A 12,090-nucleotide genomic window follows, 5' to 3' on the forward strand; every position below is an offset into this window, starting at 1 on the left:
TTACATTTATCATTGGGAGCTCAAGGATCATGTTAATCTATATGATAATATTACTGGTTGTGAAAGGGCAGTAGACATTTTAAATCATACATTATAAATGCTCATAGGTCATATCAGAAGTTGAGACGAGAGAGAGAGAAAAAAAAGAAGAAAAAAATGATACAACCATAGTTTGGATGTATCTAAAAATGGATTACAAATGTGCAAATGTGTAAATGTATTCATATATCTATGGTAAAGCTTGTGTCACTGCTGGATGCATTGTGTTATCATTGTAGCATCTTCAATGGCAAACCGTAGTCCAAATCCTTTACACTAAAGGGTAAACAAAAAGCAGCATGTTTTGTTCTCATAGATGCTTTAAATACCATGTACATACTGTTCATTGCTTGTTGCCATATAATCAGATGCATGCACCAGAGGTTGGTCTCCATAACGACGTCACATATGGATGTTTATTTCCTTTGATCCACATTGACTAAAAACATAGAAAGCTGTAAAAGTACCATGTGCTCTGATGAGGAATGATTAAACTTACACTTCCTGTTTCATCCCCGATCAAATAGGAAACACAGATTGGCAGCAACCAAAAGCAAAAGGGAGGGCAAGACAAGAGTCTTTCCAATCCCCTTGTTTGGTCTTAGGAGGAATTCCGTGTTTCCAAATGCAATATTATGCAGGAGAACTTCAAAAACAACAGTCTCAGCAGTGGAGAATTGTGCTGTATATCTTTTGACAGGAGTGTTTTCATGCGGTTTTTACATTCGGACATTCTCTTTGAGCCATCATCATCAATGCACTCTCTTCATTTCAAGTTCTCAGACCTGGATTTCCAGGGACAGGGTCAGGCCAGTGCGAAAGGATAAGCAGACCAACTCCTTTGCAGTCAAGAATATTTTTCTTTCTCTCTTATAATAATACAAAAAAAATACTTGCACAATGAGACAACTATTCAATACATTTTCAATAGTAGTAGTAGTAGCAGTAGCAGCAGCAGAAAAGGCGAAAAATACAGAAAGCAGAAAGATACAGAGTAATCATAATAAAAAGGAAAGAGGAAAGCCATGTAACCCAGTTCATGTGGCGTCATTCATCCACTTACTAAACATGCTATAGGTTTTTAAAGTTGTTATTACTATTTGTATGTGTAGAAATATAACCGTTATTAATGGATGCTGCATTGTAAGTCCAGCATGAGAGACTCCCTCAGCTTTTGTAGAAAAAACGTTATTCCTGCCTATACTTTACATTACCAAGCAACATTAGACTGCATCTAGACAAGGATGTACTTACACGCTGCCCCATAAAGCTGGTAAATAAACACAAAGTAAGATAAATTTGTTCGCTCGTCGTCTGGAAATGGCTTGAAAATAGTTGAATGAGGAAAAGTGGAGATGAAGCGGTGATGCGCCCGTGGCTCACTGTGCTGACTCAAGAGTTATCGGCGTGTTCGGCTACAGATTGGATTAAAGCATTACCTGCAAAACCTGCAAAGTCTGGCTGGCAAAAGATACAGACACATTGTTTCCTTGCGCACATTACACACTCTAAGACAGGAGCGGCTTTATAGAGATTTATGTGTCTATTTGTGTAATTAGCCAGCACCCATTTTCACACCATATTTCCAAAAGTACCAGGCTGTGTGTGTCTCTTGCAGTACTACTCTGCAGGAAAGTACAACTACAGGATGATGTAGTAGTTCTACTTCATTTATGCAGATTTATTCAGCATAAATGTCCTCCAAATGTTACACTGACTAAAATAACATCTGTAGTGACTGTGTGAAGGAAATGTACTGTATGTTCCTGATATTTTTCTATGCCTTGTTATTCATTGCACTTTGTCAACATCCACAGTAGCTGGATTTGACTAATCCAGAATAAGTAATCCAGACAATGAAGGAATGCTTATACTTTAATTGTCTTCATGTCTAAGCTATTATTTGGACCAGACACAAGAAATCGTGTTGCAGTATGACATATACAAAAAGAGTGATTATGTGATGGAGAGCAGACTAATGTCTGCTCAGCACAGTTCACACAGCATTAAACAGAGCTCAGAGTTCTATCTGCCGTAACACTGGGCCTTGTGTGTAATGTGTGGTGCTCAGACTGTGCTCCGGTCAGCCACACTAACCCTTTCACTAACAGTGGAACGCTGCTCGGACTTCTCGGGCATCTCTATCTGAGGCTTGATCAAACTAAAGAGTACAAAACCCCCTCATCTAACTGGTTAGGTTCCCTCTGCTCTCGCCCCTGTCACCCACTCTGTCTCGCTCCCTCTAATTGGTTCATGCATTCTTTCTTTCCATCCATCTATGGCTCCCAGCCAATGAGGCGACAGAATTGGATTTCTGCTTGATAAAGCACTTCCTTCGGTTGTCGTGGAGACAGAGAGGTGAGGGAGGCCCTTCCCAGCCACAGGCCCACGCTGTACAAAAGCAGGGGGTGCAAATAAATTTAGAACAGCCATATTTAAAAAGAGTAACACTTACACATATTACTGACACTGTCCTTCAATATTGTTACATTTCTCAAGGTCGGGACAAAGTGGAACACTTCAGAGCAGCTTGGCATTTCAGCTCTTTGTTTTGCTTTTTTAAATACATGCCAATACAAAGCTTTTACAGTATTTTTCAGAATGTTTTACAGGTTCAGAGAAAATGTTGTTAAGTATCAACTAAGATAAGATAAGATAAGATAAGATAATCCTTTATTGTCCCACATGGGGAAATTTCATTGGTGCAACGCAGGAAGATACAGAGGTAGATACAGAAGAGAAGAACAGATCACTTATAGGAAGTCTGAAAAACACTTTGAGTAGAAGATCTCCTATAAACAAAAACTCCCATAGACAAATAAATAAATACATAAATACCATTGCATGTGATCACGACAGTAATTGCACATGAATATGTGTCACGACAGCACATAGGTTGCACATGAATTTCACAGTAATTGCACATGAATCACAACAGTAATTGCACATATGACAGAATTGCACATGGTTAGGTCAGTATTGCGAGTGTTCAGGACTAACAGTGTTTGTTACAAAGTCTGACAGCAGCAGGAAGGAAAGACCTACGAAACCTCTCCCTCCCACAGCGAGGGTGGATCAGTCTCTCACTGAAGCTGCTCTCCAGAGCGGACAGAGTGTCCTGCAGGGGGCGACACTCAAGGTCCAGCATAGATGTGAAGCTAGCCAGGACCCTTCTGTCCCCCACCTCCTGCACCGAGTCCAGAGCGCAGCCCAGGACGGAGCTGGACTTCTTGATGATTTTGTCCAGTCTCTTCCTCTCCCTCTCTGTGATGCTGCTGCTCTAGCAGGCCACACCGTACAGGAGCTGATGTGGCCCTGTCACTCCAAAAGACCAGAGTCTCCTCAGGAGGTAGAGCCGACTCTGGCTCTTCCTGTACAGTGCGTCTGTGTTATGAGTCCAGTCCAGTTTGTGGTTCAGATGAACACCCAGGTACTTATATGAGTCCACTCTCTCAATGTCCCGTCCCTGGATGTTCACTGGTGAGGGGGCAGTGGGGTGGCGTCTGCGGAAATCCACCACCATCTCCTTGGTCTTCCCCGCGTTGATGAGGAGGTGGTTCCGCTGACACCAGTCCACAAAGTCCTGCGCCAGTCCCCTGTACTCCGCGTCATCGTTGTCCGTGATGAGTCCGATGATGGCAGAGTCATCAGAGAACTTCTGCAGGACACAGCTGTCCGTGTCGTGTCTGAAGTCTGCAGTGTAAAGGGTGAAGAGAAAGGGCGCGAGGACAGTGCCCTGGGGTGCCCCCACACTGCAGGTCCCACTGAGGTAGTCCAGGATCCACTTTGCCAGGTCATACTCCACACCAGCCGTCTCCAGCTTGTCCCTCAGGAGCAGCGGCTGGATGGTGTTGAAGGCGCTGGGGAGATCAAAGAACAGGATCCTCACAGAGCTGCCAGGCTTTTGCAGGGAGATGACGGCGTCCTCCACTCCGATGCCAGGCCGATATGCAAACTGCAGCGGGTCCATGGCTGAGCTCACGGTGGAGCGGAGGTGGTCCAGGACTAGCCGCTCCAGTGTCTTCATCAGGTGGGACGTGAGAGCCACTGGCCTGAAGCTGTTGAAGTCTTTGGCACGCGGTGTCTTGGGCACAGGTACCAGACAGGAGGTCTTCCAGACCTGTGGTACCACCCTCAGCTTCAGGCTCATGTTGAAGACATGCTCCACAACTCCACACAGTTCATCTGCGCAGGACTTAAGTAGCCTGGGGCTGATGCCGTCAGGTCCTGCTGCCTTCCTCACTTTAATCCTCTTCAGCTCACTCCTCACCTGTGCTGCTGTGACAGTCAGTGGTTGGCAGGGGGACTGTGTGCTGGGGGGATGGGTGAGTCCAGGCGAAGTGGGAAGCTGATGGTCCGGGGCAGAGAAGCGAAGAGGAACAGATGCAGGGCATTGTCCAGCTGTGGAAGAGGGAGCATGCAGCTGTGCAGGGGGAGGGGCGGGTGACCGATCAAACCTCAAGAAGTGAGCATTTAAATCATTCACCCACTGTAGATCCCCCTCTGTCTGGGCAGGGGGGATTTTGAAGCCCGAGATGGTTTTCAGGCTTCTCCACACTCCCTGAATGTTCTTTTGCTGCAGCTGCTCCTCCATCCTCCTCTTGTAGCCGGCCTTAGCCTGCCTGATCTCCCTCCTCAGCTCCTTCTGCACAGTCCTCAGCTCCTCCTTGTTCCCTGACCTGAAGGCTCTCTTCTTCTCCTTCAGCAGAGCCTTCAGTTCACGGTTAATCCATGGCTTGTTGTTTGGAAAACACTGCACCGTCCGGGAGGGAACAATGTTCTCAAAACAGAAGTTGATGTAGTCTGTGATGCACTCTGTGATGGTGTTGATGTCCTTCCCATGTGGGCCATAGAGCTCAGTCCAGACAGTGGTGCTGAAGCAGACCCTCAGAGCCTTCTCGCTCTCAGCAGACCACATCTGCTGCCTGCGCACGATGGGTTCATACACAGGCCTCAGATGTACAAGGTTGTGGTCCGAGCTGCCCAGGGGAGGGAGGTGGGAAAAGGAATAAGCCTCTTTGGTGTTGGCAAAAAACAAGTCCAATGTTCTATTGTTTCTGGTGGGGCAGGTAACATACTGGGTGTATGTTGGTAGAACTCATTTCCACATCCAAGTGTAATGAGTTTGCATTATTCTTTAATGACAAAGTTCAGGGCATTAAAAATGCTATAAATCCCACAATGCAAAAAATTACCCTAAAACCACCAAGACACTTAGAGCTAACTCACTTTGCACCAGTAACTGACAAAACTGTCCATGAGATCATCACCAGTCTGAGTTCATCTACATGCTGCCTTGATGTGTTACCCACCAAATTTCTAAAGTCTGTGCTGAACAGTTTGTTAGCACCATTCACTCACATAGTTAACATGTCGCTTCAATCTGGAACATTCCCAATGTCTTTGAAAACTGCGGTCATAAAGCCTCTCCTAAAGAAGAGCAGTCTTGATGCCGCAGTACTGAGTCATTACCGGCCCATCTCTAATCTGCCATTTTTGGGCAAAGTCCTTGAAAAGGTTGTTTACCAACAGCTCACAGATTTCCTGTTAATAAACAACTCATTTGATGTTTTTCAGTCAGGTTTTAGACCTCATCACAGCACTGAGACTGCTCTTGTCAAGGTGACAAATGACATCCGCCTGAACACTGACACGGGCAAAGCCTCAGTCTTAATTCTGTTAGATCTGAGTGCTGCTTTTGACACTGTCGATCATGGGATCCTCTAACAGAGACTAGAGGACTGGGTGGGCATCACTGGCACTGCCCTAAACTGGTTAAGGTCCTATCTGGAAGACAGGAAGTACTTTGTTGAAATTGGTAGCTGTGTCTCAGACCACACGACCCTGACCTGTGGAGTGCCCCAAGGGTCAGTCCTGGGTCCCCTTCTGTTCAACCTCTACATGCTGCCGTTAGGTCAGTTGATACGCAGTGAAAATGTGTCCTATCACAATTATGCAGACGACACTCAGATCTATGTTTCACTATCGGCAGGTGACTATGGACCAGTAGATTCACTCTGTCACTGCATCCAACAGATCAGTTTGTGGATGCAAAACAACTTTCTCCAGCTGAACTCAGACAAGACTGAAATAATCGTTTTTGGCCCACAGAAACAAAGAGAAAGTGTTAGCGGTCACCTCCAGAGTCTCGCTCTAAAACCTACAAACCAAATTAGAAATCTGGGGGTAATAATGGACTCAGACTTGAACTTTAATAGCCACGTCAAATCAATAACATCAGCAGCTTTTTACCATCTAAAAAACATTGCCAAAATCAAAAATATAGTGTCAAAACCAGATTTAGAGAGACTTATCCATGCGTTTGTCTCCAGTAGATTAGACTACTGTAACGGCCTGCTCACTGGTCTCTCCAAACGAGTTGTAAAACAGCTGCAGTTCATCCAGAACGATGCTGCTCGGGTCCTGACTAGAACCAGGAAGTATGATCACATTAGTCCTGTTCTCAGGTCTCTGCACTGGCTCCCTGTGGCTCAGAGAATAGACTTTAAAGCAGCTCTGCTTGTGTACAAGTCTCTCCATGGCCTAGCACCAAAGTACATCTTGGATATGTTAGTGCCATATGAACCATCTCGGACTCTGAGGACCTCAGGGACAGGCCTCCTGCTGGTGCCCAGAGTCAGGACTAAACATGGGGAATCTGCGTTTCAGTTTTATGCAGCTAAAATCTGGAACAGTCTTCCTGAAGATGTGAGACAGGCTTCAACTCTGACAATGTTCAAATCTAAGCTAAAAACAGTTTTGTTTAGCTGCGCATATGACTGAAAGGATTTTTTCTTTGCACTCTTCTCTTTTGTTTGTGATTTTATTAGTTTAGAAAATCAGTTGGATTGATAATTTTTAATTTAGTTAATTTTATTGAATTTCTGTTTCTGTAATTTCTTTGTGATTTGAATGCATTTTTCCTGCTGTGAAGCACTTTGAATTGCCTTGTGTATGAAATGTGCTCTACAAATAAACTTGCCTTGCCTTGCCTTGCCTAGAACAGAAGAGGGAGAAGCGTGGTTAAAGTCACCCGAGACGAGGAAGAGAGCCTGTGGGTGCTGTGTTTGCAGCCTACAAGTGCAGGAGAGCAGTGCTTCACAAGCATATTCAGCATTGGCAGACGGGGCCACATAGACTAAGGCAAGTAATTCAATTATTTGAGCCATTTTTGGGTGAAACTGTCTAATAGTTTATGTGTTGCATCAAATCCATAATGATCCCAGAGCTCATACAAAGGTATTCATCAACTGCATATAGCTGTATATATTGCTGCATATAGCTATATATAGCTGTATAGAGCTGTATATAGCTGTATAGAGCTGTATATATTGCTGTATAGAGCTGTATAGAGCTGTATATAGCTGTATATAGCTGTATATATTGCTGCATATAGCTATATATAGCTGTATAGAGCTGTATATAGCTGTATAGAGCTGTATATATTGCTGTATAGAGCTGTATATAGCTGTATATAGCTGTATATATTGCTGTATAGAGCTGTATAGAGCTGTATAAAGCTGTATAGAGCTGTATAGAGCTGTATAGAGCTGTATAGAGCTGTATTGAGCTGTATTGAGCTGTATAGAGCTGTATAAAGCTGTATAGAGCTGTATAGAGCTGTATAGAGCTGTATAGAGCTGTATAGAGCTGTATAAAGCTGTATAGAGCTGTATAAAGCTGTATAGAGCTGTACAGAGTTGTATATAGCTGTATATAGCTGTATATATGCTGTATATAGCTGTATATAGCTGTATTTGCGGAGACTGTTAAGACCTGCAATTAGTGTCTCACGTTGACATGTTTGCCCTAATGGTTCTTACTAAATATTCAGCAATGCGTTGTTGCATTTTATATCACATTAGGCCTCTGTCTACTGTCTGAATGTAATTTCCTGTCAGGACATTGTCGGGCAGGAGCGCACTACACAACTGCCAGTACTGTAAGTAGGCTGCATTTGCTAAGTATCTGACGCCCACATGTCGGAAACATTGGACATTTAAAACACCAGTCTGATAACTTAAGTTGTGAGTCGGTGATTGGAAAATGAATACGTTTTGAATATTGACTTTCCTCAAGACAGCAAAGGGCCTCTAACATGGAGCCAAGTCCTGTCCAAGCCTGATCACACCAGTGTTTGCATCTCGTCCATCACCTTCAAGAAACTATAATTTGTTAAGGTTTATGTTGATAAATGTCACGAAAGGCCAAGAAGGTATAAATGACTTCTGTGTCAAATTGAAGAACAGAAAGAAAGACCACATTATCTTCATGTACAGTATATGCTACAAGGAAAAGCACATTTCTACTCTATAGGCTATAGTTGTGGTAATTGTATTAAGTATTATTAAAATATCTTTTGGGACCAGCATTTTAATTCAAATTTTACTAAAAAACAGCAAATGCTTTCATATAAAACCTTTACTTTAGTCATACATTTCCGCAACAAAAGATTGGAACTGATTTGATTTGGAGATATCAAGGGAGACGAAAAGGGAAATATAAAAAGCAAATGACTTGGAAAGAAAAGAGTCATAGAACTACAGTTAGATCTTATTTAAGAAGAGTGTGGTAATGGCCGACCGTCCTGACGTCCCCAAGGTTAAATGAGAGGAGAGAATGAATTGGCTGTAACGGCTCATTCTGCCAAAACTAAATGAAGCAATACCATCAGACTGCTATAGAAGACCATTAACACTTAACCTGAGTGGGAAGGTGGCAACTGAGATGATACAGCACTGAGCTAAAGTTATACACAAGGATTTCAAAGTACAAGTAAAAATCAAAACTAAAAGCACAGGGAGAACGTCATCTTAAAAGTTAGAAAAAAGCTAGACGGCAATGAAAACTCTTTCTAACAATTGCAATGAATCTACAATCATTTATCATCATGATTTATTTTTTTTTGTGAATGCAGAAACAGAGGGGAAAAAAAGATCCAAACCATGATATTACATTGTGTGGGAAAAGACACCGAGACATGTCTACTGTGGTCCCTCAAGTGACCTCCTTCCTTCTGTTCTTTCATGTCCATTGTAATGCAGCGAATTGGGGCAGCGCTCTTTAATGGAAAATGTGGGCAAATGTGAGGACACTGCCCCTGGGACACGGGGGGAGGGAGAGGAGGGAGGAGGAGGGGAGGCTCGTGTAAAAAGGGAGAAATTAGGCATGAGACAGAGCAAATGGAGATGTTCAAGCAGTAGATTTATGCCAGTGGGACAGAGGGAATGACAAAAGAGACAGCCACATTTAAAGGTATGATTATTACTGTGGTGCAGGTTAAAGGTGCACAATGTCACTTTTTTGTCTCCATAAAGACACCATTGCTTTGCTTGGCATCTTGCATTACTCAATTACAGGTGTTTTAGCCCTACAGTTCCTTGAAAAACCTGTATACTTTGTGGTGTGCCTCCATGATTGATATGTCTAATGCCATACTGCGGAACATTCCAGGCAAAGCAATAACACATCTCTGGAGACAAGTAGAAGAAAGGACCGCCACCAAAGCTACATAGTACACCTATAATTTAACAGAAGAGGAAAACTAGGGCTATTATGTCAGGGGAATTCCTTGTTATTTATTTTGCAAAATATTGTCACTATGGGACAAAATTTGATGATTAATATTTCAATGTAGAGTTGGATGTGGGTAACAAACAAACAAAAAATGCAACTTGATACACAGAGGAAATACCTTACTTTATCCATTTGACAAAAAAAAATAAAACAATTTAATTTAAAAAGCCAAAACAATCCACTTAGTTGAACCACCAAAATGATTTGCTCAGAATATGCCCATTTTATGACAGTGTGGTCAAAAACACTTAATTAACCAAGCAGTGTTGGTGTTTTTGGTCTACATCCTTCTCTGTTGTTCGCTGCTTCCCACTGTTTTTTCCGGTCCGTTTTCTTCTCAAATGACCACTCACCTGCCGCTAAGCTTCTCCTCGTCTCTTTATCAACCTCATAATTGAGAAGGGCTTTTCGCTGCCACACTGCCAATGGTTCTATTCACTCACACACGCTTGTTAACTCTCATCTAAGTGCCAATATCGGTCTCTATGCCGGCTTCCTCAGACAACCGGCAAGAAATAACGTTTGACTCATCCAGCAGCACTTGTTGACTAATGCTGTACAAATAATCCCTAATTTGCAGTATCATTTCCGGCAAAATACTTCAATTTAAAGGTATAAAGTGTGTATTTAAACTCGACTTACGATAAAGACATGGAGATTGAATTACTTTGCTTTGTATATTGGACTGATTCAATCTCAGGTGCTAAACAGAAACATGCATTTAAGTTACATAGTACACATTTAAATGTGTTGCTATTCAATAATTTGCAGCCACAGCCCACATATTATGTAGACATGCAAAGTGTTCTCACTGACACTTTGAAAAAATATAGAGCATCACCTGTTGACTACTGAAACATCTCAAAAAGAACTGCACTTTCGGAGCTGCTCTGACAAATTCATCCAAATATCCTTGTAAAAAATGAGAGAATGACTACATTTCGGAAGAACTTTTATTAGCATATAATAGCCTGCCCATCAAGTGTCTATGCCGTCATATTATGCAATGCTCATTGACATTTAGCTGATACAGTGACGCTCATCTGACAGAATATGAGAAGTTAATCCCAAATCTACTATAGATTTTCTGGACTATATTTAACATATTAAAGATCGGCGTGTGAATAATCTTGACATTTTAAAACAGAGATTAAGAAACTGGTATTATCACATTGTCACACTTGTCGACCATGTGACTGTATTTAGCTCTTCAAATGACAATCGAATGCTATTATGTGTCACATTATTTGATTGCTGTGTCAAAACATCCATAAAAGGAAATATAAAAGCCTATTCTTGCTTTTCTTTTGCCTTTGCCTTTGCCTTACTCTCTGGTAGTTCAATTAAGATGCATAGTTTGGTCTGTAACCCTGTGAATGACCTGTGGGGTGACGCGTCTGACTGCACTTTTTGAAAAATAGAAGATTTTGGGTCGTCAGGTCAAAAAGTGACATTTAAGTGAAGAAATCGTCTTTGCCTCTTTGAGTTTTGATTCCCGACATTTTTTTGTCCAGTGTAGTCAGTTTTAGTTGCGTTATCCCATTATGCAAAGCTATTTCCAAACAAAACCGAAGTCAAAAAAGTCAAATATTAAGGCATGAATTAGTAGAAAATGTTTGTTTCATAAATGTACAAACAACTATTAGTGATTTCTTGAAAACATCTTAAGAGATATTTGGTTTGTATGGAATAAAATGTAGGGTCAACATAAGAAATGTATTAGCAACTACTCCAAAGATAATTAGCATCTGAATGAAAATGAACTACTGGTGATATATTAGTAAATATAGAACAAAAGTATTTGCCCTTCATTAGATTATATAAAAGTGGAAATAGAGTTAATCAAAAGTGTGTGTTTTTTTAAGTAGATACTCCTATACCCAAACTGTATAAATACTGTGTGACCATATAATTTTCAAGGGCAAATCCTCCTTTAACTGAGACAAAAATATTTTAAACTATATCTCAAACTGATCAGCTATACAGCACATTGTTAGACAGCATATATTTTGTTCCATTTTTGTAAGTCTAACAATGGAACCGTATGCAATTCAATTAACTCTAGGTGGGTCAGATCTGGCCATGGTAGTTGATTAAAACATACATGTGGGTCAGAGGTCCATATCAGGCTTCATAGTATTCACAGGTCATGTAGGTGATCCTAATTAAAAAAAATCACCAGTTTTTATTACCTATTCATTCATTTTCAGGACAAAATGAGCACATATGATGTCCTTGAGTTAATAAAGTGCTTTGTGTGGAGCTTGTAGTGTGTAATGTAGTAATCGATGACATGGGCTGTGTGTTCAGGTGTGTGGGACATTTATGGGACGCCGTATGGAACATGTTATGATGGAGTATGGTACATTATGACGCTTGATTAAAATTACTAGTACGGTAGTTTGGGATAAAGTGTCATAAAAATGAGTGGTAACCATCTGATCCGAGTCTTCATTTAAGGTTGTGTTGGGTCCA

The 12,090-nt window shown here is 41.7% G+C and overlaps 1 protein-coding gene across 3 annotated transcripts in view; it reads right to left on the minus strand.

Moving 5' to 3' along the window:
- Positions 1-12,090, minus strand: part of LOC140361954 (CUB and sushi domain-containing protein 3-like) — a 408,691-nt gene that overhangs the window by 111,242 nt on the left and 285,359 nt on the right. The gene's annotated exons all lie outside the window — the stretch shown is intronic.

Source organism: Eucyclogobius newberryi, unplaced genomic scaffold, assembly GCF_026437365.1.
Source record: "Eucyclogobius newberryi isolate DKJ021-1_F unplaced genomic scaffold, fEucNew1.0.hap1 SCAF_16, whole genome shotgun sequence".
Classification (NCBI taxonomy): domain Eukaryota; kingdom Metazoa; phylum Chordata; class Actinopteri; order Gobiiformes; family Gobiidae; genus Eucyclogobius; species Eucyclogobius newberryi.